Source organism: Trichechus manatus, unplaced genomic scaffold, assembly GCF_000243295.1.
Source record: "Trichechus manatus latirostris isolate Lorelei unplaced genomic scaffold, TriManLat1.0 scaffold00064, whole genome shotgun sequence".
Lineage (NCBI taxonomy): Eukaryota > Metazoa > Chordata > Mammalia > Sirenia > Trichechidae > Trichechus > Trichechus manatus.
This window is the reverse complement of record NW_004444000.1, coordinates 13952225-13980182: the sequence shown is the minus strand read 5'-3', so window position 1 is coordinate 13980182 and position 27958 is coordinate 13952225. Positions and strand designations below refer to the sequence as shown.

Below are 27958 nucleotides of genomic sequence, written 5' to 3'. Positions count from 1 at the left end.
TATGTTGAGGTGTAATCCATACTGAAGGCTGTGGTCTTTGATCTTCATCAGTAAGTGCTTCAAGTCCTCTTCACTTTCAGCAAGCAAGGTTGTATCATCTGTATAACGCAGGTTGTTAATGAGTCTTCCTCCAATCCTGATGTCCTGTTCTCTTCTTCATACAGTCCGGCTTCTCTGATTATTTGCTCAGCATACAGATAAGTACAAGGGTATTTTTTTCTCCCTGGAATCCAGAGAAAAGGGAAAGAATTTGTGTTGGGCCCAGGCCCCATGTGATTGTCGTCTTTTGCTCTGCTTGGGGAGGAGAGTCCTCCAACAGAGCCCAGAGGTTTATGGAGCAGCGGGCAGTGGGGGATCCGGCTGGGCCTGTGGGCAGAGTTGTGATTTCTCATGCTCTCTGCCCCTGACAGACGGTGTGACTCTGGGAGAGGCACCCCTCTCTGACCCCTTTCCTCTTACCATAAACCCATTGCTGTTGAGTCAGTTTCGAGTCATAGAGACCCCATCGGGTTTCCCAGGCTGAAATCTTTACAGGAGCCGACTGATATTTCTTTCTCTGGTGGGTTCCAACTGCCAACCTTTCAGTTAGCAGCCGAGTGATTTAACCACTGCACCGCCAGGGCTCCTTCCTCTCACCATAAAAACCTATAAAACTCATTGCCATCGAGTCCATTCCAACTCATCGTTGGGCCTATAGGACAGAGTAGAACTGCTCCATAGGGTTTCCGAGGAGTGGCTGGTGGATTTGAATTGCTGACCTTTTGGTTAGCAGCCAAGCTCTTAACCACTGTGCCACCAGGGGTGAAATGGGAGGAATCCCTCTGGCCAACAACCCCTTCCATCCACACCCAAGGGAGAAGTCCTCATGGGTGGCAATCATGCAGCTGAGAAGGCCTGGGAGGGCTGGCCGTGGAGGCAGTGGAGGCTGGGGTCCTAGCTGGCCTCCTCCCTCGGCTCCCCTTTCCGCCCGCTTCCCCAGCCTGCCTCCTATCCAGTAGCTCTAGGGCCAGGGCTGCTGCTGTTTCTTCTTCAGAAGGGCTGCTCATCAGCGGGCTGTGTGGGTGTATCCCCTGTGCTGTGAGCATCATTGAGAGCTGAGAGATGCATGGAGCAGAAGCGTCTTCCCCAGAGTTCTCTCTGATCAGAGGGGCCAGGATGTGTCTGGATTTGGGAAGGCCTTTCAAGGAAAGCTTCTCTTCCTCCCTTCTCTGTTCACTCAGCAGCCTTGCCTGATCAGTCTTGGCTAATAACAGAGACGGTACTGCTAATGTCACATGGCTGATCAGAACTGCCAGCAATGGGAGGACGTTGTTAGAGGTGGTTAATAGGTGAAGTCTCCCACTGTCGACCACATACAGATTCCACATGGGGTGTGTTTAGGCTTGGCCTGGCTGATCAGGATGTGACTGTGCAGAGAAGGAGGCCAGTTTGTGCACACTTTCCTCTCCTATCCCACACACACGTGTGCACACGCGCACACACACACGGAGTCATGTATACACAGAGAAGTATATACACACACTCTCAAAATGATAGCATGCTGGCCATAGAGAAATATTTTCTAAGAGCTTGTTTCCTCTCTCCCATTTCCTCCCTTTCACCCCTCCTTTTTTAACCCTAGATCTTCCTCCTTCTTGTCCCCTCTCTGGTCACCTCTTCCAGTTTTACCAACGCTAAAAAGAAGTCCTGGATTTTTCAGGCCAGCTTTGATTTCAGATAGTTTGGAGGCACCAAGAGGCAGTATAAAGAGCCCGGGTTTGAGAACCAGAGAGACCTGGCTTCAGGTCCCCACTCCTCCACTTAACCGAGTTTATGACCATGGACAGATTAGGCGGATTGCTTCACTTCTCTGAGCCTTGGTTTTCTCATTTATAAAATTGGTCTAAAAATACTGCCTTGCAGGGTTTTTGTCATGTGTATGTTAATAAGTATGAAGCACTTAGTTAGTACAGGCTGGCACACTGTCATTGTTGTTGTTAATTGCCATCAGTTTGGCTCCAACCTTATGTATAACAGAGCAGAACATTGTGTGGTCATGGGCCATCTTCATGATCGTTGGTATGTTGAGTCCACTGCTGTGGCCTTTGAGCCAATCCATCTTATTGAGGGTTTCCCTCATTTTCGCTGACCCTCCACTTGACCAGACAGGATGTCCTTTTCTATCTATTGGTGGTTCCCACCTCTTCCCAGTTGACCGTGTAAATATATTTATGCCTTGTGGTTACCATATTGGTGTTTGAGGTAGAAAAGAGGCCCATGCTAACAAAGTATTTGGTCTCTAAGTAGATTTTGCTTCATTTATCTGAGGGGATCATTATCTCATTTCTACTTTGAGGGGGGAAATAGCAGAGCTAACATTTAGTGAGAACTTCCTGTGTGAGACGTTTACACTCATTTCATGTTCACAATAGGCTACTCATCCCCTTTTCACAAATAAGGAAGCCGAAGCATAGAGAGGTTAAGTAATTTGTCCGAGTTCACACAGTCAGTAAGTGGCTAGGAACCCAGCTCATAACCCCTGCTTTCTGTTGAAGTAGATTATTTGCTACAGTGTTAGGGACAGTGGCATGGAGCCTGTCTTAGTCTGGGTTCTCTGGAGAAGCAAAACCAGTGAAGCAGGTGTAAATACAGATAGAGAGAAATTTACTTCAAAGAAATGCCTCATGCAATTGTAGGGGCTGGCAAGTCCCAAATCCATGGGTCAGGCGATAGGCTGAAGAACTCTGCTGGCTTAGGTTGTAGCAGGGGCTGATGAGCCCAAAATCTGCAGGCCACATGGCAGTCTAGACACCTCTGCAGCCTTACACCCCAAGAACCAGAGGTCAGGTGACAAGAGTACAGGGTCAAGAAAAAGAGAGCGAGCTTTGCCAGAACATCCATTTATATACTGGTGGCAGGCCACACCCCCAAGGAAACGCCCTTTTCTACTGATTGGCTTCTCACATCAGATCACAAAATGGAAGGTGATTGCATCGTGTCTGCCTGACCACTGAGAATCATAGTCTAGCCAAGTTGACACATAACATTAACCATCTCAGAGCTCATGCCTAACATAGACCACATTGTTTAACCTGGTACTTAAACAAGTCTGCTGCTCTTCTTCGAGCAGGCCCACTTAGGTGGAGCCTTTCTTCTAGTTTGTCTATGAAGTGAAGTGGGTGGGAAGGCTTTGGCCCTGAGAACCTGGTGGGAAGTCTGAGAGGACATCTTTGAGAACAAATGAGATGAGGACAGGACAGCTCCATCCAGGTTTGCAGACACTGATTGGACATTATCTTAGTCATCTAGTGCTGCTATAACAGAAATACCACAAGTGGATGGCTTTAATAAAGAGAAGTTTATTTCCTCACAGTCAAAGTAGGCTAGAAGTCCAAATTCAGGGTGTCAGCTCCAGGGGAAGTCTTTCTGTCTCTGTCGGCCTTCTTATCAGTTTTCTCCTGGACTAAGAGCTTCTCAGCGCAGGGACCCCTGTCCAAAGGAGGTGCTCTGCTCCTGGCACTGCTTTCTTGATGGTATGAGGTCCCCCTGTCTCACTGCTCACTTCTGTCTCTTATATCTCAAGACATTGCCTCAGGACACAATCCAGTCTTGTAGATCCAGTCCTGCCTTACTAACAGAACTGCCACCCATCCTCCCTCATTAACATCATAGAGGCAGGATTTACAACATATAGGAAAATCACACAGTACCAGGAATCATGGAGCAGCCAAATTGATGCACACATTTTTGGGGGGACATAATTCAGACCATGACAGACATCTACCACATGCTGGGCACCAAGCCAGGTAATGGGGATGCAGAAAAGAAGAAGACATTGTCCCTGCCTTCAAGGGACTCATGGGGAAGTGAGTGGGGTGGGGGCTCAGGCATGTACAACGGACTACGCACATGAGGTCAGTGCAACCATAGATGAAAGCATATTCCGTGGTGGTGATGGGGCAGGGACAGGGACTTGCTCTGAAATTTGCTTGGACGAGGTGATGCCAAAATAGACTGTCCTGGGAATTAGACAAGAGAAGAGGTTTCAAAGCAGGGACTGGATGAGTAACAACACAGAGGTGTGAAACAGTGTAGGGTGTGTGGGAGAGTGGGGGCAAGGTGACATTGCAAGTGTGTAAGGATGGAGGTTTGGGAACAGCAAGAGCAAGGAAGGGAAGAGAAGGCGGGGACTGGTTGAGTGCTAAGACATTTGGACTGTATTCTGCATGATGGGGAGTCACTGAATGCATTTAAATAGGACGGGGCATTGTGGTGTGATGGATCGTTTTTGTGTGGCCTTTCTTGCCATGGTCTTGTAACTCCCACCTAAGTGTTTGGGTGGGACTGTGCAAATAAGGTAGTTGTGGCCCACCAAGAGGATCAGTCAATTTTGCCTTAAAAGAGAGTCCAATCCAGAGAAGAAGGTGGATTTCACCACCACCAAGGAAGAAGGGCCAAGAAGGAGTGTGTCATTTGGACCCAGAATCCCTGCACTGAGAAGCTCCTGGAACCAGGAGATCGAGACAGAGAGAGAGCTGTAACATGGAAGAAGCCGTGGCAGGACAGACCATCTGGAGAGACTGACAGGAGATGACGAAGTCGGCTTCCTGGCCCACGGAGCTAGAGCTGAGCATCTTTGGCCAAGGCTTACTGATGGACTGGGGTGCCTCTGATCATTTATCTGCAGAGCCAAAAGAGCTTGGTAACACTTGCTGAAGCAGGGCAGAAGCCGAGGCCAGAAAGGCTGGGAAGAGGCTGTCCTGATAGAAGAACTGTATCTTGAGCCTTCCTGAACCTGAAATGTAACCTATTACTTCCCTAATCAACCCCAAAATGGTAAGTATGGTCTATGAGTTCTCTGTGGCCATTGCAAGGAATTATCAAACCCAGCAGAGAAGTAGAGAGTACCGTGGGATGGACACTTGGTGTCAGAATTGCTAAAGATGGTGGAGAGAGGAGGCATGTCTGACCTCTGCCTCACAGGAATCAGCCTTGGGCTGTTGATCTTGATTCTCCTTCCTTCTCATGAAGTTACAGGATGTCAGATGCTGCCTCCACACCATTTTTACAGACATTGTCAGATTTATATTTTAGAATATTGGCCTTGGTAGCCTTGGGAATGGATTATAGGGATCCGACTTTTTCAAGAAAAGCATTCAAGATGTCTAACAGAATGCCTTTAGCTGCCATTAACCATGAATCCAACCCTAAACGGCTTAAAGAGCAAGGAATTTATCTTCTTACATATTATGAAGTTCAGGACCAGGGCTGCTCTAGGGTGGATAAATTCAGTGGACTAGTGATGTTAACAAGCACCCGAGGTCTTTCTCTGTCATCCTCTGGATATCAGCTCTGTTCTCAGACTACCTTCTCTGGGTCACAAGATGATGACAGAAGTTCCAGTCATCACACCAGTGTCCAAACTGTCAATCAAAAAGAGCAAAGCAAGCAAAACTGTGAGGAGTAGTGGAGTCTATAGCATACAAACTAAAAAATTTAAGAAGCATTGAAAAAATATTATAAACAGAATGAAAAGATAAAAGATAAACTGGGAAAAGTGTTTTGCAACTCATATTACAGGGCTATTCTCCCTAATATACAAAGAGTTCCTAAAAATCAACAACAACACACACAACCCAATAGAAAAAATGAATAAAGAACGCAGAGTATCCACAGAAAAGAAATACAAATGGCTCTTAACATATGAAAGGATATTCAGCCTCACTCATAATAAGAGAAAAGCAAATTACAACTATCCTGAGATCCATTATTTATTTACCTTTTAAATGAGCAAAAATGTAAGAAATTTGATATCACACCATATTGGCAAGGCTCTGGGGAAACAGACTGTTCTCATAGTGTAAAACAGTACAACTCCTTCAGAAGGCAGTTTGACAATATCTATCAAAATTACAAACCACTTACCTTTTAACCTGGCAATTTCGTATTGGGGGATTGATCCTAAAGATATACCTGCACATATGCAAAATAATATATGTACAAGTCTATTCTTGCAGCAACATTATTTGTAATAGCAAATGATTGGAAACAACCCAAACGTCCATCAACTGGGGGAACAATTAGTTAATTATGGAACATCTTGACAATGGAATGTGATGTACTTAGAAAGAGGAATGAGGAAATTCTTTTTGTACTGATATGGAACGATCGCCAAAATACAGAAAGCATAAAAAAAAATTCACCAAGGTGCAGAAAAGTGCATATAAAAAGCAAAAACAAGAATCTATATTTGTGTTTGCTTGGACTGGTTGGAGACAGGAATGGGAGGGAGGCATTTCAGTGTATACCTTTTTATGTTGTTTCAATTTTTGAACCATGTGACTTATTACCTTTTACAAAACAAAACTAAATGAAACAAAAAAATGCTGCATAAATATCACAAAACATGGCTGAGACTGAATTCTGCCAGAGCTGCTTTCAACCTCCTGGCTCTGAATTACCCCGTGGCAGTAGAAATGGAAAGGCCCAGATTTGAGAAATATTCTTTAGGACTGAAATCGACATGGGTTGGTTGTGGGGTGAGAGAGAGGGCGGAGGTGGAATCAAAGATGGCTCCCAGATGTGGGTCACCAGGTGGAAGGTGGCGCCATTCTGAGACGGGGGAGCCATGAGGCAACTTCAGGTCACTGGGGCCATCTGCCCTGAAGAATCATGTCACCTCTTGAACTGAGTCTCTTTGCAATTCTCCAGTCACTCAGTTCCTGGTGCCCTGCCTTGTCCTGTTTCTCCAGCCACCTGTAGTAGCAGTATTTCCTGGCTACAAAGCAGAGGGACCATTCCTCCAACATTCCCTGTTTTGCTAAATTCGACCCATACAGAGCCACAAGACCCACTCAAGAATGCAGCCTTCTGGTTTGCTAGTGGCATTTCCTCTTCCTGCACACACAGCCAGCACAGCCTCTTGGGGATCAACCCGAGATAGGAGTTGTGTCTGCTAGCGGCTCTGGGTCTTGCCTCAGCATGTGGCCTCCCAGGGAGCAGTGTCTGGAGCTCTGAGGACAGGGAGGAGTTCCAACTGGTGGGCATGACAGCAGGATTCTCAGCCCCTTCCCACGTTCCCCACTGGGTCAGCGTGTCCTAGAGAGAGGGCAGGCTTTGTGTTCCCTTTCCCAAGCCCGTTCTAGTTCTCTTTGGCTCACCGTCTTTTGCGGGAGAGAACTCTCTGGAGCTCTGAGCCTGGTGCTTGGGCGTCCCAGGAGACAATGGTCTGTGTCCTCCCAGAATTAACATTTACCCAGCGTGCTGTGAGCCTGCACCTGGTACTGATGACCATGGGCAGAAGGGAGGCAGTGGGAGCCCAGGGGAGAGGATCTCTGTAGGCAAAATGAATATGCTTTGTGTAGTGGTATGGGATATGTGTGAGGCGACATCATCCCCTTTTGTGAGACTAGCAGTCCCCTCAGCTCCTTGCTCTGCTGTAGCCTATCTGCGGAGTTGGGGACCAGAATGAAAAATGGACTTGCTAGCTAATGGCAGCTGGGCTGTTTGGTGTTGGAGGCGTTCTGAGCTGGTATGTGAAATATGGCCCCACTCTTGGTTTACTTGTAGCTGGAAAGGATGAGAAGACAATGAGTCATTTAGTGCCTTGAGTTTAAGTAACTTATTATTATGTGCTGCATATATTTATTACACTTCACAGAGCAACATTGGCTCATTTCTTTTGAATGTCACACAATTTGTATGCAATTTGTTTCAGAAGGTTTTCTTTTTTTAAGTGCATATATAAAATTATTAACCTACATTCTTCGGGACAGACTGCCAAAATCCCTCCCTCACCATCCCTTATGAGTCTCATAAAAACTCCCTGTCCCCTGAATTGCGACAGTGCTGCATTCAACAGCCCCCTGTCCGAGGGGCGGGGAGAGAATGAAGGGTGACTTGTTCTCTCCGTGCGTTAGGCAGAGACCTGGAGGGGTTAGGAAGAAAGCAGACACAGGGTTTTGGGTGATTGCCTGGAGACTGGAGAGGAGCTGTTGATCAAAATCTTTTTTTCAGTGAAAATTAAAGAAGTCAGGCTGGCAGGGAGGGTCAAACCCAAAAACCCATTGCTGTTGAGTCAATTTCAACTCCTAGTGACTCTATAGGCCATGGTAGAACCGCCCCACAGGGTTTTCAAGCAGTAAACTTTACTGAAGCAGACTGCCACATCTTTCCCCCGCGGAGCAGCTGGTGGGTTCAAACTGCCAACATTTTGGTTAGCAGCTGAGCACTTAGCCACGGGGCCACCAGGGCTCGTTAGGGAGGAGCTGGAAGGATTTCAGCCTCTGATGGCTCCAAACTCCCCACTGTACAGATGGGGAAAGTGAGGGCGACAGCTTGCCCTGGGTCCACAGTGAGTCAGGAGCAATGCTAGTGTGACTCTGTGTCCCCACCCTCTGCTCCTCACTCCCTTACCTCTTGAGCTGTGATTTTCCAGAGGCTGATGTGGATGCCTTTCTTTCAGATTTTCTCTTAGATTAGTTGGAGAATCTTTCCCACATTTTTTCAGGGCTGATTTTTTAATTATTTTACTGTGGAGATATTTGTGTATAAACCCAAACCCTTTGCTATCGAGGTGATTCTGACTCATATTGACCCTATAGGACAGAGTAGAACTGCTCCATAGGGTTTCCAAGGAGTGGCTGGTGGATTCAAACTGCCGACCTTTTGATTAGTAGGCGTACCTCTTAACCACTGGGCCATCAGGGCTCCATATATATATATTTACATCTGTGGAAAGAGACAATGGAAAAGCTCAATATCACCAGTTAGAACAAGGCCAGGGGCCGACTGAGGAACACGCCATCAATTGCTCGTATGCAAGCTCAAGTTGAAGCTGAAAAAATTAAAACAAGTCCACGAAAGCCAAAATACAACCTTAAGTATATCCCACTTGAATTTAGACACTATCTCAAGAATAGATTTGATGCATTGAACAGTAATGACTGAAGACCAGATGAGCTGTGGAATGACACCAAGGACATCATACATGAAGAAAGCAAAAACGGTCATTAAAAAGACAGGAAAGAAAGAAAAGACCAAAATGAATGTCAGAAGAGACTCTGAAACTTCCTTTTGAATGGGAGCAACTAAAGGGAATGGCAGAAATGATGAAGTAAAAGACCTGAACAGAAGATTCCAAAGGGCAGCTTGAGAAGACAAAGTACTGTATTATAATGAAATGTGCAAAGACCTGGAGTTAAAAAACCAAAAGGGAAGAACACACTCAACATTTCTCAAGCTGAAAGAACTGAAGAAAACATTGAAGCCTCCAGTTGCAGTACTGAAGGATTCTGTGGGCAAAATATTTCAGTTGGGTCTGTTGTAATGTCTCCTATTTCATTTCTTACTTGGGTTATTTGCGTCCTCTCCTGTTTCTCTTTTGTCAGTCTGGCCAGTGGTGAGTCGATTTTGTTGATTCTTTCAAAGAACCAACTTTTGGTTTTGTTGATTCTTTCTATTGTTGTTCTATTCTCTATTTCATTTATTTCTGCTCTGATCTTTATTATTTCCTTTCTTCTAGTGGCTGTGGGCTTTTTTTTCTGTTCTCTTTCTACTTGTTCGAGTTGTGTAGTTAATGTTTTGATTTTGTCCCTTTCTTCCTTTTGATGTGTGCATCTATTGCTATAAATTGTCCTCTGAGGACTGCCTTTGCTGTGTCCCAAAGGTTTTGGTATGATGTGTTTTCATTCTTGTTTGAGTCTAGGAATTTTTTGATTCTATCTCTGATTTATTCTATTACCTGGTGGTTTGTAAGCAGGGTGTTATTCAGTTTCCATGTAATTGATTTTTTTCCCTTGCTCTTCCTGTTGTTAATTTCTACCTTGATGACGTTGTGGTCAGAGAAGAGACTTAGTATTATCTCAACATTTTAAATTTTGTTGAGGGTTGCTCTGTGGCCTAAGATGTGGTGTATTCTGGAGAATGGTCCATGTGCATTGGAAAAGAATGTGTACTATGCAGCTGTTGGGAGGAGTGTTCTATATATGTCTATGAGGTCAGATTGGCTGATTGTGCCCTTTAGGTCTTCTGTGTCTTTGTTGAGTTTCTTTCTAGATGTTCTGTCCTTTACTGAGAGTGGTGTGTTGAAGTCTCCTACTATTATTGTGGAACTGTCAGTTTCTCTTTTAGGTGTGTTAGAGTTTGTTTTATGTATTTGGGAACCCTGTTATTGGGTGCACAGATGTTTATTATGGTTATGTCTTCATGATGGATCATCCCCTTAATCATTATATAGTGTCTTTCTTTGTCTTTTATGGTGGATTTTGTTTTAAAGTCTATTTTATCTGAGATTAGTATTACCACTCCTGCTCTTTTTTGGTAGCTGTTTGCTTGATATATTTTTTGCATCCTTTCATTTTTAATAAATTTATGTCTTTGTTTCTGAGGTGTGTCTGTTGTAGACAGCATATTGATGGATCCTGTTTTTAATCCATTCTGTCACTCTCCATCTCTTTATGGGTGCATTTAGGTCTATGGGCAAAATACTGAACGACACAGGAAGCATCAAAAGAAGATAGAAGGAATACACAGGGTCACTGTACCAAAAAGAACTGGTCGTTGTTCAGCCATTTCAGGAGGTAGCATATGATCAAGAACTGATGGTTTTGAAGGAAGAAGTCCAAGCTGCACTGAAGGCAAAGGTGAAAAACAAGGTTCCAGGAATTGACAGAATACCAGTTGAGATGTTTCAACAAAGGGATGCCGTGCTGAAGGTGCTCACTTACCTATGCCAAGAGATTTGGAAGACAGCTACCTGGCCAACCAACTGGAAGAGGTCCATATTTGTATCCATTGCAAAAAAAAGGTGATCCAACAGAATGTGGAAATTATCAAACAATATCATTAATATCACACACAAGTAAAATTTTGCTGAAGATCATTCCAAAGCGGTTGCAACAGTACATCAACAGGGAACTGCCAGAAATTCAAGCCAGATTCACAAGAGGACATGGAACAAGGGATATCATTGCTAATGTCAGATGGATCTTGGCTGAAAGCAAAGAATACCAGAAAGATGTTTACCTCTGTTTTATTGACTATGCAAAGACATTCGACTGTGTGGATTATAACAAATTATGGATAACATTGCAAAGAATGGGAATTCCAGAACACTTAATTGTGCTCATTAGGAACCTGTACATAGATCAAGAGGCGGTCTTTCAAATAGAACAAGGGTTTAAAATCAGGAAAGGTGTGTGTCAGGGTTGTATCCTTTCACCATACTTATTCAATCTGTATGCTGAGCAAATAATCCGAGAAGCTGGACTATATGAAGAAGAAAGGGGCATCAGAATTAGAGGAAGACTCATTAACAACCGGCAATATGCAGATGACACAACTTTGCTTGCAGGAATTGAAGAGGACTTGAAGCACTTACTGATGAAGATCAAAGACTACAGCCTTCAGTATAGATTACACCTCAACGTAAAGAAAACAAAAATCTTCACAACTGGACCAATAAGCAACATCATGATAAACAGAGAAAAGATTGAAGTTGTCAAGGATTTCATTTTACTTGGATCCACAATCAATGTCCATGGAAGCAGCAGTCAAGAAATCAAAAGACGCATTGCATTGGGCAAATCTGCTGCAAAAGACCTCTTTAATGTGTTAAAAAGCAAAGATGTCACTTTGAAGACTAAGGTGCTCCTGACCATGGTATTTTCAATCGCTTGATATGCATTTGAAAGCAGGACAATGAATAAGGAAGACTGAAGAAGACGATGCCTTTGAATTATGGTGTTGGTGAAGAATATTGACTATACCATGGACTGCCAGAAGAATGAACAAATCTGTCTTGGAAGAAGTACAGCCAGAATGCTTCTTAGAAGAGAGGATGGCAAGACTTCGTTTCACGTACTTTGGACATGTTATCAGGAGGGACCAGTCCCTGGAGAAGGACATCATGCTTGGTCAAGTAGAGGGTCCGTGAAAAAGAGGAAGACCCTCAACAAGATGGATTAACACAGTGGCTGCAACAATGGGCTCAAGCATAGCAAGGATTGTGAGGATGGCGCAGGACCAGGCAATGTTTTGTTCTGTTGTACAGAGGGTCACTATGAGTCGGAACTGACTCTGTAGCACCTAACAACAACAATATATATGTGTATGTGTATATATATATATACACATATATATTTAACAAAACATTTACCAATTCAACATATTTTACATGTACTATTCAGTGACATCGATCACGTTAATCACGTTGTGCAACCATCACCACTGCCCTCTTCCAAATTATCCCACTACCATTCCCAGGAACTCTGTGCCCCTGAAGCCAAGACTCTCCGTCCTCCCCTTCCTCCCACCTCTGGTAACCACTGATAAACCTTGATTTCTCTCCATTTGCCTATTTCATATCAGTGAGATCGTTAGTCCTTCTGTGTCCGACCGATTTCACTCAGCAGGTTTTCACGGTTCATTCGTGTTGCGCATATATTAGAACTTCCTTTCTCTCTGTGACTGAGTAATAGTCCATTGTATGTACGCACCACGTTTTGTTTATTCGTTCATCGGATGATGGACATTTAAGTTGTTTCTACTTTTTTGCTATTGTGAACAATGCTGCAGTGAACACTGGTGTACAATCTTATGCTGTTTTTTGTTTGTGGAGCAGTTCAAAGTTTTTTGGTAATATGACATTTTTACATGACTCCTGAATTATTTCAGCCCTCGTCTCTCTCCACCCCTTAAAGATTCTCACAACAGTACCTAGACACTGAGTTCAAGGACACTCTGGCTTGTTCTTTCTCTTTCTAGATGCTTTTTCTAACATCTGTACGACATGCACATATTGAACACCTAATAAGTAGTAGATGCTCCTGGGGTGTGTGTGTGTACGTGTGTGTGCATACGTGTGTGTGTGTGTGGAAGCCCCTGCCCTCATCGTGCACATGCATTGTTGGGGTGACCCAGCACGCACAGGAGCCATTGCACATTGAGTGAATGAATGAGCTAATGATGAATGGTCACAAACAGCTTAGAGCCAAGCACAAGACACCCTGCAGGAAGAACTCGGCAGCTTGGAACCACCGAGAAGGAGACTCACTTGGTGTTTTCCAAATAGCTAAAGGGTTACCTCTTAAAGTACCCCAAGAGTGTTTTAAACATTGCAAGTGGACATCCTCCCTGTCTTAAGTGAATTATCCTGAACTCGATTGAGCCTTATTTGACGACTCATTGGGTTAGCCTTCAGTTCTCTCCTTGGTGGAGACTCCAGGTCCTCCAGGCCTCCGTGTGCCTTCTGGGGAGGCCCAAGCCCCCTCCTCCTGTTAGAAATACTTTTAAAGTCAGAGTAAAGGAGTCCTAAGTAAAGGCCTGAGGGTTTCTTTTAGGAATAAAATTCATAAACTTTAGTGCAAGGATTTTGTGACATGTATTTTGACTGCTCAGAGATTTTTAAAAACTGTTGTTGTTTTTTTTTTAGTATCTTTATACTGTGTTGGATATACGAGGTTGTTGAGTAGCTGAGTCACAGGCTGGCGAGGAAGGTGTTTTTATAATAGAAATGATTACCCATCTGCCGGGAGGATGGGTAGAGGGAAATGGTAGGGCTGGCAAGGGAAGGCTCTTTGGAAGTAGGTGTTTTATCTACTGGTTTGCGTTCACGGGGATCATGCTGAGAGTTCCCTGATTCAGTTCTGTTAAGCCACAAGAAAGCCATTTAACCACGAGAAGGATCTCATATATCGGGGATTTTGCACATCAGGCTTGAGAAATCATCCGCCACGCTGGCGTTGGTCACCAGCTCTTCCCCCTTTGCCCCTGGAGGGTACTAGCTCTTCACCCTGCCCAATGCAGAGCCTTCTTGTGGGTCTTCTGATGGGCATCCTACACTTCACTGCAGCCCAATGGAGAGCCCTGGGAGCTAGTTCTGCCTCTGGGGACCTTCACGTCCCCATCCGCACCCCAGGAGAAGCGTCTATGCCAGCCAGTGACACCAGCGAGCTCTGTTGCTGGCAGGTGCCAGGTGGAGATAATCAGCTGCTCAGTAGAGGGATTGTTCTGGGTGGTTACTGCTAGCAAGGGACCCCATTTTATCTATCTGCCATCACAGTAATCTGTTCTCTGCTGGCGGCACCTCGGAGGGGAGATGAGCAGGTGAGGCCCGGCAGATGCCGGCTGAGCTCCAGGCTGAGGGGAAGCTGTGGCCAGCCCTGCTCTGGCATTGCTAGAGGGGATGTGCCCAGGTGAGCTCGGGAGCCTCTCCCCACCCCTTCCCTGTTATATGGTGAAATGGGGCCTCCTTTAGGAAAGGCACAGTTTTCCTACTCCGTTTGTTCTCAGATTGGTGTTATACCCTGGAGCCAAATTAGTGGCTAAGAACATTTGGAAACAAATGCTCTTTTAGCATCCCGCTGTGACTCGGGGATCCAGGTGGGGACACCAGCCGATGCTGTCTCCACGGAGCCACCCCTCCACGGAGAATCAGCGTCCCAGACCCATTCAGCACAGCCAAATTCCCTCCTAATCAGCCTGCGCTGTGCACATCTGCCTAACCTCAGTTAAACAAGCTGGAGCCCTGTTATTTATGAAACAATATTCAGGACCAGCCTCGGGAGGCGAGTTAGGGGATAATGCATGGCAAGTACCCACGGTGCTGTATCCGGAGGCCTACTCTCTGAGGGCTGTGGCTGGCCTGCTGGAGGCGTGGCCGGCCCTCCCCAAGGGTGCCACCCTTTTCTGAGATGAGGGTGGCGATTGACTTGGCTTGGATTTGATGGTGACATTATTTCCACTGCCGCCAGCCCTGGTACAAAAGAAAGCGGTAAGCCACCCACATCACCTTTATCTGAAACAGGTTGTTAATGCGGCGCTCTGCAAAGCTTTGGTGGGGCGACCTCCTCTGTGGTCCCCACATATCTGCCGGATTGCACTGACCACCCAGTCAGCTGGTTGTGCGTCTCTCCCATCAGACTGTGGGCCCCTTGGAGGCAGGGACCCTGATGTTGTTCATCATTGACCCCCAGGGCCTGTTTGTGAACGAATGAAGGGAGTTACTGGCCTGGCCTCCAATCCTGGAGTTGCCTGAGCACATCTCCGTTTCTCTCTAAATGTGTTTCCTCAGAAGTGAAACGAGGAGGTTGGAAAAAATGATCTCTAAGTTTCTGTCCGAGAATCCCTGGGTGGTGCCAACGGCCAACACGCTTGGCTGCTAACCGAAAGGTTGGAGGTTCGAGTCCACCCAGAGGCGCCTTGGAGGAAAGCCTCGGTGATCTACTTCTGAAAAATCAGCCTTTGAAAACTCCATGGAGCACAGTTCTACTCTGGCACACATTGGGCCGCCATGAGTCAGAGTCAACTCAATGGCAACGGGTTTGTGTTTTTTTGTTTTTTAACATTCCGTTCAGGTCCAACAGTGTGCCTGGCTCTACCACGGAGTCCTGTGCTTAGCTGACCCCAAAAGCTCCGCCGCCCCACTGCCTCGGGGTGGTCCCTCCTGGATTTGCACTGCCCGTGAGTCCTGGGGGCCCTGGCTTAGACACTGTGCAGGCTTCCAGTCTTGGTCTTGCTCTCTGTGGCCCAATGCTGTCCTCTGCCCGTGCTGTTTCCCCTGACACATCCTTGTCTATGACTTTCCTGTCACAGTTGAATATTTCCCCTAAAGTCAAGCCAGATGGGAAATGAGGACTTGTTGCCACAAAGAGACGCGTGGATTCTGCCCTGGGCTGTACCTCCTGGGTAGAACGTATTTACTTCTTTCTCTGGGCTATAGACGCATCTCCACAAGGGGGACTAGGGGCCTCTTCATTTCCAGTCAAATGAGTAAAGCTAAGGGGTCAACCTGTAGGACGTCCACATCCCTTTTCATGTTGCCTTTCTCCCTTCGTCCAAGGAAATCATGCTGAGACTCACAGAAGGAACTGCCTTCTTTCTCCTCCTTGATGCCTGACACAGAATTTCTCTGACTTCCTGTGAAACAGCAACAGTAACAATAACAGTATTTACTTGCATGACAGGAAATGTTAGCTTTTCAAACTATGTTATTATTTCATCTTCTTTTTGTACTAGCTCTGTGTTACAGGCAAGGCAGGAACAAACATCTTGATTTGAGACTTAAAGAGTTCTTGGTGTCTAGTCCAAGGTTGCTTGGAATTTTAGAACTTCCTAGCTTAATGTGAACCTAGTAAATATTTTAATGTCTCTGGGGACATGGACACCCTTGAAATCTTGGTAAAAATCGTAAGCCTCCCTATAGAAACATGTCCACATGAATACTATCTTGGATACAATTTCAAGGGGATGGTGAACCCGAAAATCTTTATATTCCTCTTGTTCCAGGCCAGCCACTTGATTTAACAGAGGAAGAGATGGAGGCCCAGAGGGTTGATGTGGCACGCACAAGGTCCCGGAGCCGTGAGGACCAGGACCTGTCCCCTGGTCTTGTCTGCAGCTCTCTCCCGCCCTCTAGACTGCTCAGACTAGGAAGATCAGATTAGGAACCCAAGTCCTGTCATCCATTCCAGACTCCTGTTCCCATCTCCTTTTGGATTCCCTGGTCGTCTCTTCATTACTGTGGACATGTTCCTTGACGTTCCGTTTCAGACTTGAGCGCGGGGCTCCCTTCCTCCTCCTCTCACCAATTTTTTTTTTTTTTTTAATTTCTTTTCTTCTTTCTTTTCCTTTAAGTCATTTCTTCAGCATCAGCCCTCTGCAGTCACCTTGGTTCGGACGCTCCCGCTGGAAAGTCCCTTTTCCAGTTGGCAGGCTGCTGGGCATCCTCCTGTGAGGAGACCGGGGCCCAGGAGCCTTAGTCCCGTCCTGCTCGCAGCCCTGCCGCCCCCTCTTCCACTGTGGCTCACGCTGTCACCCCGGCCCCCTTGTCCCCCCCTAGCTGTAAGCTGCTCCCTTCCCCACTCTTTCCGATCCTGGGCTCTTTCTTTTTCTTCTTTTTTCCTTGCTAGGAATTAGGAGAAGTTAGTGGTGACGTATTTTTAAGGTTTCTTAATTATCCTCTGCTCTCCCTCAGGTCTATTTTTATTTTATTCTTAAACTAACATTTTTCTGCTGCACGTTTGTGCTGGATCTGTGGCATATACCACAAAGGGCAAGTCCTTGGAGAGACTGGGAAGGCTTTCTGCCCACTCTCTCCAAAATGCCCACCCCTTCCTGATTGCTTCTGTCCCTTCATCTTTATCATCAAAGAGCTTATCACCACTTGACATGTACTTCTTTTTCATTGTTGATGCTTTCTTTCCCCCATTAGACCGTGAGTTCTGTGAGAGCAGGAACTTCTCTATTTCTCCACTGCTCTACACACATACCCTGTGCCTGGAGTATCTGCCTGTGGAGGCTGTTAGTTGCTGTTGAGTCGGTTCTGACTCACCGTGGCCCCGTGTACAGCAGAACAAAACATTGCCCAGTGCTGTGCCACCTTCATGACCGTTGGCACGTTTGAGTTCATTGTTGTGCTATTGCGTAGTGCTCCCCAACCTGGGGCGCCCCTTCTCGCACATATTGGACAATATACTGCTGTGATCCATAGCGTTTTCATAGGCTGATTTTCAGAAGTAGATCACCAGGCCTTTCTTCCTAGTCTGCCTTAGTCTGGAAGCTTAGTCTGAAATCTGTCCACCATGGACAGATATTTGAAACACTGGTGGCATAGCTTCCAACACTGTAGCAACACGTAAGTCACTGCAGTAAGACAAACTGACAGATGGCTGGTTGTACATGCTTGAAAAACCCAAAGACCAAACCCGTTGCCATCAAGTTGATTCCGGCTCATAGTGACCCTATCGGACAGAGTAGAACTGCTCTGTAGGGTTTCCAAGGAGAGACTGGTGGATCTGAACCACCGACCTTTTGGTTAGCAGCCGAGCTCTTAACCCCTGCGCCATCAGTTCTCCGATACACGCCTAGTTTAATAAGTGAATAAATGGATGACTGACTGAGTGAATAAATACACAAGGGGCTGTCCATACGCACAAGGCATTTACGTTCTAGTAGGGAGACACATATCAAAACTGTAATGTGAGGCAAAACACAGGGACCCTGAGAGGTACACAGGAAGGTGGTGTGAGAGCAGAGGAGGGTTGCTGCAGGAAGTACCTCCGTGCCCTGGGCGGGGAGTTCCCAGGTCAATAAGAAGTGCACTGTTCCCGAGTGGCTGCCATGTGACGGTGTGTTCAGTTCATTTCTCATCATCTCCTCCACAACCCTACGATGGGATCAGCACCCATCTCCCTCCCGGTGAGCAACCGCGCCTGAGAGAGGTGAAGGAGCTTGCCCAAGGCCGGACAGCCAGGAAGTGGTGGAAGGCAGGTCTGAAGGCCCGTCTGGCCACCTCCGAAGTCCAACCTCTTTTTCTTTCTTTTGTCAATTATTTTAACTTTCTTTGTTAAATTTATCGTAAAAAATGACAGAAGTGGCAGCGCTCACGGCAACCAGGAAGACAAGACAACGTAATGAAAAATTTTTAACAAACAATGAACTTTTATCCCTCTATTTCTACCCGCCCACCGCACCCCAATCAACACCAGTGTTAAGACTCTGGTCTGGTATGCTTCCGGTCTCCAGCTTGGTGCGAACGCATTCACATGGACATACTCATATTTAGACTTTTCTTTGTTATTACAAAATGGAGTCACACTCATTACTCTGTTACTTACTTTTCTTGCTTGGAACATTCTGGCCGTCTTGCACGGGAGGCTGATTTAACTCGGTCTTTCTAACAGTTGCATTTACTTACGACGTAGCTTTCCCCTAAGTGACTCAGCCATTCCCCTGTTGATGGACCTCTGGGTTGTTTTAGTTCTGTCTACCATACGCTATAGCCTGTGCTGTATTACGCTTATGTACTGGTGCTTTTCTTTTTGCAGGATGCATTCTCAGGTTGGGGTTGCTCCAACTGTCTGTGTATTTTCAATTGTAATAGATACTGCCATACATTTTTCCCAAGAGGTAGTAGCAATCAAATGTCATGCCTTTCACCTCTGCAGAGTTTCTGGCTCCACAGACTGCCCCTCACTTCCTCCAGAAGTGCTTCCTGAATCTTCCAGATTCTCCAGAAATGGTGGGGGGTCGCCTCTTCTTTTTCTCACCCTGGGGCCGTGTGTTGACGCTGGGTGTCACTCTGTCCTCTCTCTGACCAGTGAGGACTAGTGACCAGCAGACCTGGACTGTAAGCCTAACTCTGTGTTTAACCTTGAGCGGGCCACTTGACTTTTCCGTGCCTTGGTTTCGTCATTAATAAATTGAAGGGGCTTGGGCTGGATGGTGTCTGTTGTTGTTACTGGCTACCAATGAGTTGGCCCTGGACTCATGGTGACCCCGTACGCAATGGAATGAAACACTGCCCACTCCCATGCCATCCCCATGATTGGTTGTGGGTCGGACCACTGTGATCTATCAGAGTTTTGGCTGATTTTCAGAAGTTGATCACCAGGCCTCTTTTCCTAGTCTGTCTTAGCCTGGAAGCTCCGCTGAAACCTGTTCAGCATCCTTGTTGTTACACGCAAGCCCCAACTGACAGATGGGTGGGGACTGCGTATTGGGTGCATTGACCAGGAATCAAGCCTGGGTCTCCTGCATGGGCGGTGAGAACCCCACCACTGAACCACCAGTGCCCCCACAGATGACCTCTAGGCCCTCCCTTTCCAACTGGCCTTCCCCAGTTTGAGACATCCGCAGAGCTGGCTCCTCCAGCTCCTTCAGACCAGAGCCTGTACCGGAAGTAGAACACTGAGGTCTGTCTGCTCGGTGAGGGTGACTGCAGAGGACAGAACGAGGACCTTTCTACCAGCCAGCTTCCCTCAACAGTCTCAGGAGACCCTCCCTGCTGCCTTTGCTGCTGGTTCTATCAAGAGGTAGCGTGTCGGGTGTCAACCCCAGAACCAGTTAGAACCCACCGCCACAGCGGAGAACTTGGGCAGGTTGCCTCACCTCTCTGAGCTTTAATGTAGAATCTGTTAAATGGAAATGCAGAATGACCTCCATGTTCTACAGCAGTGACGGGCGTGCACTCCAGCTGAGCTGTCCAGGACCACAACCACCAGTCATAATGGCTGTTGAGCATTTGAAATGTGGCTAGTGAGACTAAAGACTGAATTTCAAATCTTCTTTAATTTTAATTAAATAGAATTTGAATTTCAATGACTACACGTTCCAGGGGCTCCCTTACTGGACTGTGCAGCTCTAGAGGATAAAAGGGGGATAGAGTGTAGCCTGGTGTCTGGGAAACAGTAAGCGCCCAGTAAATGTTTACTGGGTTAGGTATTATGTCCCTGGCTTCCCTGCCTCCACACCTGATGGCTCCCCCGACCCTGCACACTGACTGTCCCAGGGTCACCTGGGGAGGGGGAGGCAGGAGGGAAGGTGCTGCTGCAGTGGTGCGTGTCCGTAATGCGCCTTGCACTGAATGTTTCTGGTCTGCTTCTTTCCCTGGAGGGTCATGTGAGCTGAAGTGGTATGTGGCCTGCTTTGCAAGTGATTAACATGGTGTAAGCAATCTGCATAGAGAGAAAAAATTCCTCAGTCGTATTCCATTATTCTATTAGAGTTTCAGAGCTGGGATTAAGTGGACATGATTTCTTCCTATGGGCCATTAATTTTGTTTTATTGCTGGTCTGATGGCCATTACCCTTTTTTGCCAATGCATTCCCCCATTAGGTTTGTACAATTAACAAAATATGTGCTGTTAGGGCTTGGATAGGAACAGAGGAATGGAAGTAAAGGGGGGTTGGGGGCAGCGGCCACAGGGCTGGGGGTGGGGAGAGGCTAAGCCCAGGGGTGGGGCCTCAGGAGGGAAGGGGGGTAGGGGTCCTCAGCACCTGCCTGGTGGCCTTTGCATTCCCGGATAACTGCCGGGAAACCCTTCTGAGCGCCCTCCAGGCCAGGAGCAAAGGGGTTGCCAGGTGAGAGGGAAGGTCACTTCTAGGGGCCTGGGTGGGAGCCGTGCTGGCCATTTCCTGCTCTCCTTCAGCCTCTGGCCAAGAACAGCAGCACAGCTGAGAACACAATGTGGCCTCCAACCCCACGCCACCTTCAACTCCTCAGCAGGCAGCACGACTTAGCCTCCAGGAGCCCGGCCCTGTGATGGGAGACCTCTCTCCAGGCCAGCAGGAGGACCGGTGCGGATCACAAGGGGTGGGCTGATACTCAGCGCCATCCAACAATTGCCAGGTGGAAATGTAGGATTGATGTGTTAGATCATCCAATTGTTAGAGAGAAATTAGAAATCTGGATGTTTTCATGTGAAATCACCCAAGTTTTAGATGTTGGCAGGATTTATAGAAGCAACATAGAAGTAAGAGTCATCCGAGGGGCTGCCAGCTTGCAACCTCTGCCGGGCAGTGTGGAGTGAATGTGATTGATGGGCAAAAATGGGGCGAAGCTGGCAGACAGAGACCAATCGGGGCTTTTGCAATAGTCAAGGAGCCCTCGTGGTGCAGCGGTTAAGCACTTGGCTGCTAACCGAAAGGTCGGCAATTTGAACCTACCTGCAGTCAGCAGGAGAAATACGTGGCAGTCTACTTACGTAAAGATTACAGCCTTGGAAACTCTATGGGGCAATTCTACTCTGTCCTTTAGGGTCGCTCTGGGTTGGAATCAGCTCGACAGCAGTGGGTTGCAATAGTCAGGAGAAAGAAGCAGAAAGCTTGGCCAGGGCAATGGCATGGGCATGGGTAGAAGAGCAGTGAGCTCCCTGATGGAGAATTATCAAGCTTGGGTCTTGATGTGTTCACATTGCAGAGGATGTGCCCAGGGCCAGGGAGGCTCACCCTGTAAGTAGGTCCATCATCCACATGGTTCAGCTCTGCAGAGGGCCAGGCCACAAGTGGTGTGCTGAAGTCCCCCTCTTCTCGGGCTCAGAGGGTCGAACTGCTGCACAGAGGTCATTAGCTTCTCCAATTCCATCTCCCATATAGGAAAATCATTGGGATTAGCCACCAGTGCCAACGTTCCTTCTCCTTACAGGATTTCACATTCAGTACAGGCCCAAGATTAGAGGCTTGGGTCCAGGCAGGGTTTGCGGAACATCACTGAGGGACATTTCCCAGGTCCTCTGCAGCTGGGCACCCAGTGCTGCCTGCGGCCCACGGGGCTGAGAACAGGCGTGGAATTAGCACCCACACTTACCAGGCTTAGAGAGAGGCTGTGCAGTAACACTCCGTGCTGGTGGGTGAGTCTCTTGGAGCCAAGTATTTGATGCCAGGTAATTATATCTTTATTAAATTACCCAGTTACTGTCTGACTGAGATCCTGGTGGTCAGACGCAAACGCAAACAACTGGAAGCCATCATCAGGTGCAAGGGCGCACAGAAGGAGCAGAGCGGGGACTCGGCCATGAGGGGGAGAGCCGCAGGACACAGCCTCTGGAGGGAGGTGGATCTTCCCGTGTTTCCTCCTGGAACGGTCTCTCTTAGATTTGTTTTCATTCAGGTTGTGTTTGTCTTCTGGAAGTTCTGCTCTTAGACCTACAGAGGGCTTTTCAGAGAAGAGGAGCATGCAGAAAGACCCTTGGTGCCCGAGAATGGGATGTTACGGTTTGGTCCTCGTCCCAACGGTCTGGCTGGGGCAAGATCAGGGAAGCTTGTCACGGGGAGGGGGATACATGCGGAAGTCCCCAGCCTTCTCAATTTGCCTCTTCTTTTTCCCTTTCAGTTCCTGCCCACTCTTTCCTCAGAACACTGAAAAACCACACAGCAGCATTCTTGTTGGCTGCCGTCAAACTGGGTCCTGACTCATGGTGACCCCATGCACAATGGCACGAAACTCTGCCAGCCCTACACCATCGCCATGGTTGGCTGCGGATTGTTCCATTGTGTTCCATAGGGTTTTCATTGGATGATTTTTGGAAGTAGGTCTCCAGACCTTTCTTTCTAGTCCGTCTTAGTCTGAAAAAGCCCCGGAAACCCGTTCAGCGTCATAACAACATACAGGCCGTCACTGACAGGCGGGTAGTGGCTGCACATGAGGCGCATTGGTCAAGAATCAAACCCCTGGTCCCCTGCATGGAAGACCAGAATTCTACCACCGAACACCCAATACCTCAACACCAATAAAATCAAAACAGAAAAACAAAAAAACCCATTGCCATTGAGTTGATTCCGACTCATAGCAACCCTATAGGACAGAGTAGAACCGCTCCATAGGGTTTCCAAGGCTGTAAGTCTTCAGGGAAGCAGACTGCCACGTCTTTCTCCCACGGAGTGACTGGTGGGTTCAAACTGCCAGCCTTTCAGTTAGCCGAGCTCTTAACCACTGTGTCACCAAGGCTCCAGAACAGCAATAAAAGCCCCTGCTTACTAAGTTATTATCCTGTTCCAGGCATTGTGCAAAATATTGTCCATGTGTCATCGCATTTAAAAGTACAGCTCTTATCCGTCTTCTGAAGATGAGAAAATTAAGGCTTATAGACGATAACGTTAGGTCAGCGATGGACGTAGGGTTGAACCCAGAACAGTTTGACTCCAGTGTCATTACTCAGCCACAGTGATGTATTCAGCTATTTAGGAAGAGACATAGAGCCTTCCCTGTGGCATTAGTCTGGGCAACCTCATAGGTCAGTAGATGTCAGGTGGAATTTTGTTGTAAGGATCATCTGGTAGTCTAACCTTATTCATTTTCCAGATGAGGAAACCGAGGCAGAGAGAGAGAGAAAGAGAGGGATGTTTTATTTATGTAAAGGATGGCCTTTTATTCTGAGATTTTGTCCTTCCTACTTTTGGATGCCCACCACCCATCTGTCAGTCTGTCATACTTGCATGTTGCTGTGATGCTGGAACTTATGCCACCAGTATTTCAAAACCAGCAGGTTCACCCATGGTGGCTGGGTTTCAGCAGAGCTTCCAGACTACGATAGACTAAGAGGAAATATCTGGTGGTCTACTTGCAAAAATTAGTCAAACAAAACCTTATGAATCACAACAGAATACTGTCTGACTTGCTTTGGACACATCATGAAGAAGGATCAATTGCTTGAGGAGGACATCATGTTTGGTGAGATAGAGGGCCAGCGAGGGTAAGGGAGACCCTTGGTGAGAAGGATTGGAACAATAGCTATAACAATGGACTTAAACATGCTGGCGATTGTGAGGATAATGCAGGACTGGACCACGTTTTGTTCTGTTGTACATGGGGTTGCAGTGAGTCAGAGTTGACTCAACGGCAGCTACCTACCTACTTTTGGGGGTTGAATTACTCTATGAAATGACGAGGAATGAAGACACTATTAATGTTTTATCAAAATTTAAGTTTGTTAACGTTATAAGTCTCCTAATGTTTTTCAGCATTTAACTGCCAACTTGTCCTAGTCCTATCCTAGGTAGCAATGCAGTCCCTCTTTCACATATTTTCTCCATGTGTCTGGAGGATGGCGGTGTGGGAGAGGGATGGTGTTGCTTTAGTGAATAGAACTAGGACCAATGGGTAACATCAGAGGGGGACAAGAGAAGATGCATCTCGAGACTCTTCCCCATATCTTTTACCTCACAGCCTCCTAATAATAATGGAAATAGTAACTATGACAGCTAACGTTCAGCAAATGCTTTATTTTGTGGGTGGCACTGTTCTAAGCACTTTACAGAATATTCGTTCATTCCATTCTCAGAGAAACCTTCGGAGGTAGGACTTTTATTAGCCCTCTGTCATGGATTGAATTGTGTCCCCCCGAAATGTGTCAACTTGGCTAGGCCATGATTCCCAGTATTGTATAGTTGTCCACCATTTTGTGATCTGACGTGATTGTCCTATGTGTTGTAAATCCTATCTCTGTGATGTTGGTGAGGCAGGATTAGAGGCAGTTATGTTAGTAAGACAGGACTCAATCTACAACATTAGGTTGTGTCTTAAGTCAGTCTCTTTTGAGATAAAAAAGAGAGAAGTGAGCAGAGAGAGGGCGACCTCATACCTCAAGAGCCAGGAGAATAGAGCATCCTTTGGACCCAGGGTCCCTGCCCTGAGAATCTCCTTGACTGGGGAAGACTGAAGACAAGGACCTTCCCCCAGAGCTGACAAAGAGAGAAAGCCTTCCCCTGGAGCTGGCACCCTAAATTTGGACTTCTAACCTCCTAGATTCTGAGAGAGTAAATTTCTGTTTGTTAAACCCACCCACTTGTGGTATTTCTATTATAGCAGCACTAGATGACTAAGACACTCTCTTTTACAGATAAAAAACTGAGGCACAGAGAAGTTAAATGATTTGCTCACAGTCATCCCAGTGAACACTGGTGTACAAGTATCTGTTGGCATTCCTGCTTTCACGTCTTTTGGGTATATACCTAGGAGTGGAATTGCTGGGTCATATGGTAATTCTATGTTTAACTTGTTGAGGAGCCACCAAACTGTTTTCCACAGTGGCTGCACCATTTTACATTCCAACCAGCAAAGGATGAAGGTTCCAATTTTTCCACATCCTCATCAACACTTGTCATTTTTCATTTTTCTGATGACAGCCATCCTAGTGGGGGTGATGTGGTGGTTTTGATTTGCATTTTCTGAACGACTAATGACATTGAGCATCTTGTCATGTGCTTGTCGGCAAGTCTTCTTTGGAGAAATGTTTATTCAAGTCCTTTGCCCATTTTTTGATTGGGTTATTTGTCGTTTTGTGGATGAATTGTAGTTCTTTATATATTTTGGATATTAAACCTTTATCAGATATATGGTTCCCAAATATTTTCTTTTTTTTTTTAATTGTACTTTAGATAAAGGTTTACAGAACAAATAGTTTCTCATTAAACTGTCAGTATGCATATTGTTTTATGACATTGGTTAACAACCCCACGACATGTCAACACTCTCCCTTCTCAACCTTGGAGGACTTTTTTTCTTTTTTGTGAAATATACATAGCCAAAGTTACACCATTTCAAAAGTTTCTACATGTACAATTCAGTGACATCAATTACATTCTTCCAGTTGTGCTGCTATTCTCACTATCCTTTTCCAAATTATTCCATCACCATTATCTTCAACTCACTGTCCCCTAGGCTTCCCATCAAACCTTTTGAGTTGCTGTTGTCAGTTTGATCTCACGTAGGTAAGTCTTTTTTTTTTTTTTTTTGTACCTTAGATGAAGGTTTATAAAACAGTTTCTCATTAAACAGTTAGTATACATGTTGCCCTATGACAATGGTTAACAACCCTACGACATGTCAGCACTGTCCCTTCTCAACCTTGGGTTCCCTTTCACCAGCTTTCCTGTCCCCTCCTGCCTTCTAGTCCTTGTACCTGTGCCTCATTAATCCTGTTTGTTTTATGGGGCTGTCCAATCCCGGCTGAACGGTGAACCTCAGGAGTGACTTCACCACTGAGCTAAAATGGTGTCAGGGGGCCATACTCTCGGGGTTTCTCCAGTCTGTCAGGCCACTAAATCCGGTCTTTTTTTGTGAGTTAGAATTTTATTCTACAACCTTCTCCAGTTCTGTTCAGGACCCTCTTGTTGTGATCCCGGTCAGAGCAGTCAGTGGCGGTAGCCGGGCACCATTTAGTTGTACTGGATTCAGTCTGCTGGAGGCTGTGTTAGCTGTGCTTCACTAGTCCTTTGGACTGATCTTTTCCTTATATCCTGTTCTCTTCATTCTCCCTTGTTCCAGAAAGGGTGAGACCAGTGGAGTATCTTAGATGGCTGCTCACAAGCTTTTAAGACCCCACACGCTACTCACCAAGGTAGAATGTAGAACATTGTCTTTATAAGCTGTGTCATGCCAATTGAGCCAAATGTTCCCCAAAACCATGGTTCCCACAGCCCTCTGCCCAGCAATTCAGTCCGTCAGGGAGTTTGTATGTGTCTCCAAATATTTTCTTCCATTCTGTAGGTTGTCTGTTCACTTCGTTGATAGCCACTACACTTATAACCCATGCTTTAATCATTAGATGTCTTCTCTTACCTCTTTTTCTACCCATTGCTGTCAAAATTTTTAAAATATGATGCTAGAGTTAGAGTACATATAAAACTAATATGGACTAGTGAGTCCAGAGTACAGGGGATCTTTCATCGCTTGATTGGATACTGGATGACTACGCAAACTAAGATCAAGTTTAGTGGGTTTTGGCAGCAACGTCATACCCTGGGCTCATACTGAGTTTGCACTTAACTCATATAACTCAGGTTTCTTTTTCCCCCACTGTTGTTATATTGTTAGGTGCTGTCGAGTTGGTTTTGACTCATAGCGACATCCTCACCATAGTTATTATGCTTGAGCCCATTGTTGCAGCCGCTGTGTCAATCTGTCTCATTGGGGGTCTTCCTCTTTTTCGCTCACCCTCTACTTTGCTAAGCATGATGTCCTTCTCCAGGGACTGGTCCTTCCTGATAACATGACCCAAGTACGTGAGACAACGTCTCACCATCCTTGCTTCTAAACGAGCATCCTGGCTGTACTTCTTCCAATACAGATTTGTTCGTTCTTCTGACAGTCCGTGGTATAGTCGATATTCAAAGGCATCAATTCTTCCTCGGTCTTCCTTATTTGTGTCCAGCTTTCGTATGCATTTGGGGTGATTGACAACACCATGGCTTGAGTTAGGTGCATCTTAGTCCTTAAAGTGACATCTTTGCTTTTTGACACTTTAAAGAGGTCTTTTGCAAGCAGATTTGCCCAATGCAATGCGTCGTTTGGTTTCTTGACTGCCGCTTCACCATAGGCATTGATTGTGGATCCAAGTAAAATGAAATCTTTGACAACTTCAGTCTTTTCTCCATTAATCATGATGTTGCTTATTTGTCCAGTTGTGTGGCAGTGTGATCCATCCTGAAGGCTGTGGTCTTTGATCTTCATCAGTAAGTGCTTCAAGTCCTCTTCATTTTCAGCAAGCAAGGTTGTGTCATCTGCGTAGTGCAGGTTGTTAATAAGTCTTCCTCCAATCCTGATGCCACATTCTTCTTCATATAGTCCAGCTTCTTGAATTATTATTTGCTCAGCATACAGTTTTTTTTTTTATCTTTTGAAAATAGTTTTTCTTTTCTTTTTTTAATTTAATTTTATTGTACTTTAAGTGAAAGTTTACAATTCAAGCTGGTCTCTCATG

The 27958-nt window shown here is 46.2% G+C and overlaps 1 protein-coding gene across 2 annotated transcripts in view; it reads left to right on the top strand.

The window, feature by feature from the left end:
- PKNOX2 (PBX/knotted 1 homeobox 2) overlaps window positions 1-27958 on the top strand; it is a 349742-nt gene that overhangs the window by 72195 nt on the left and 249589 nt on the right. The window lies entirely within an intron of this gene.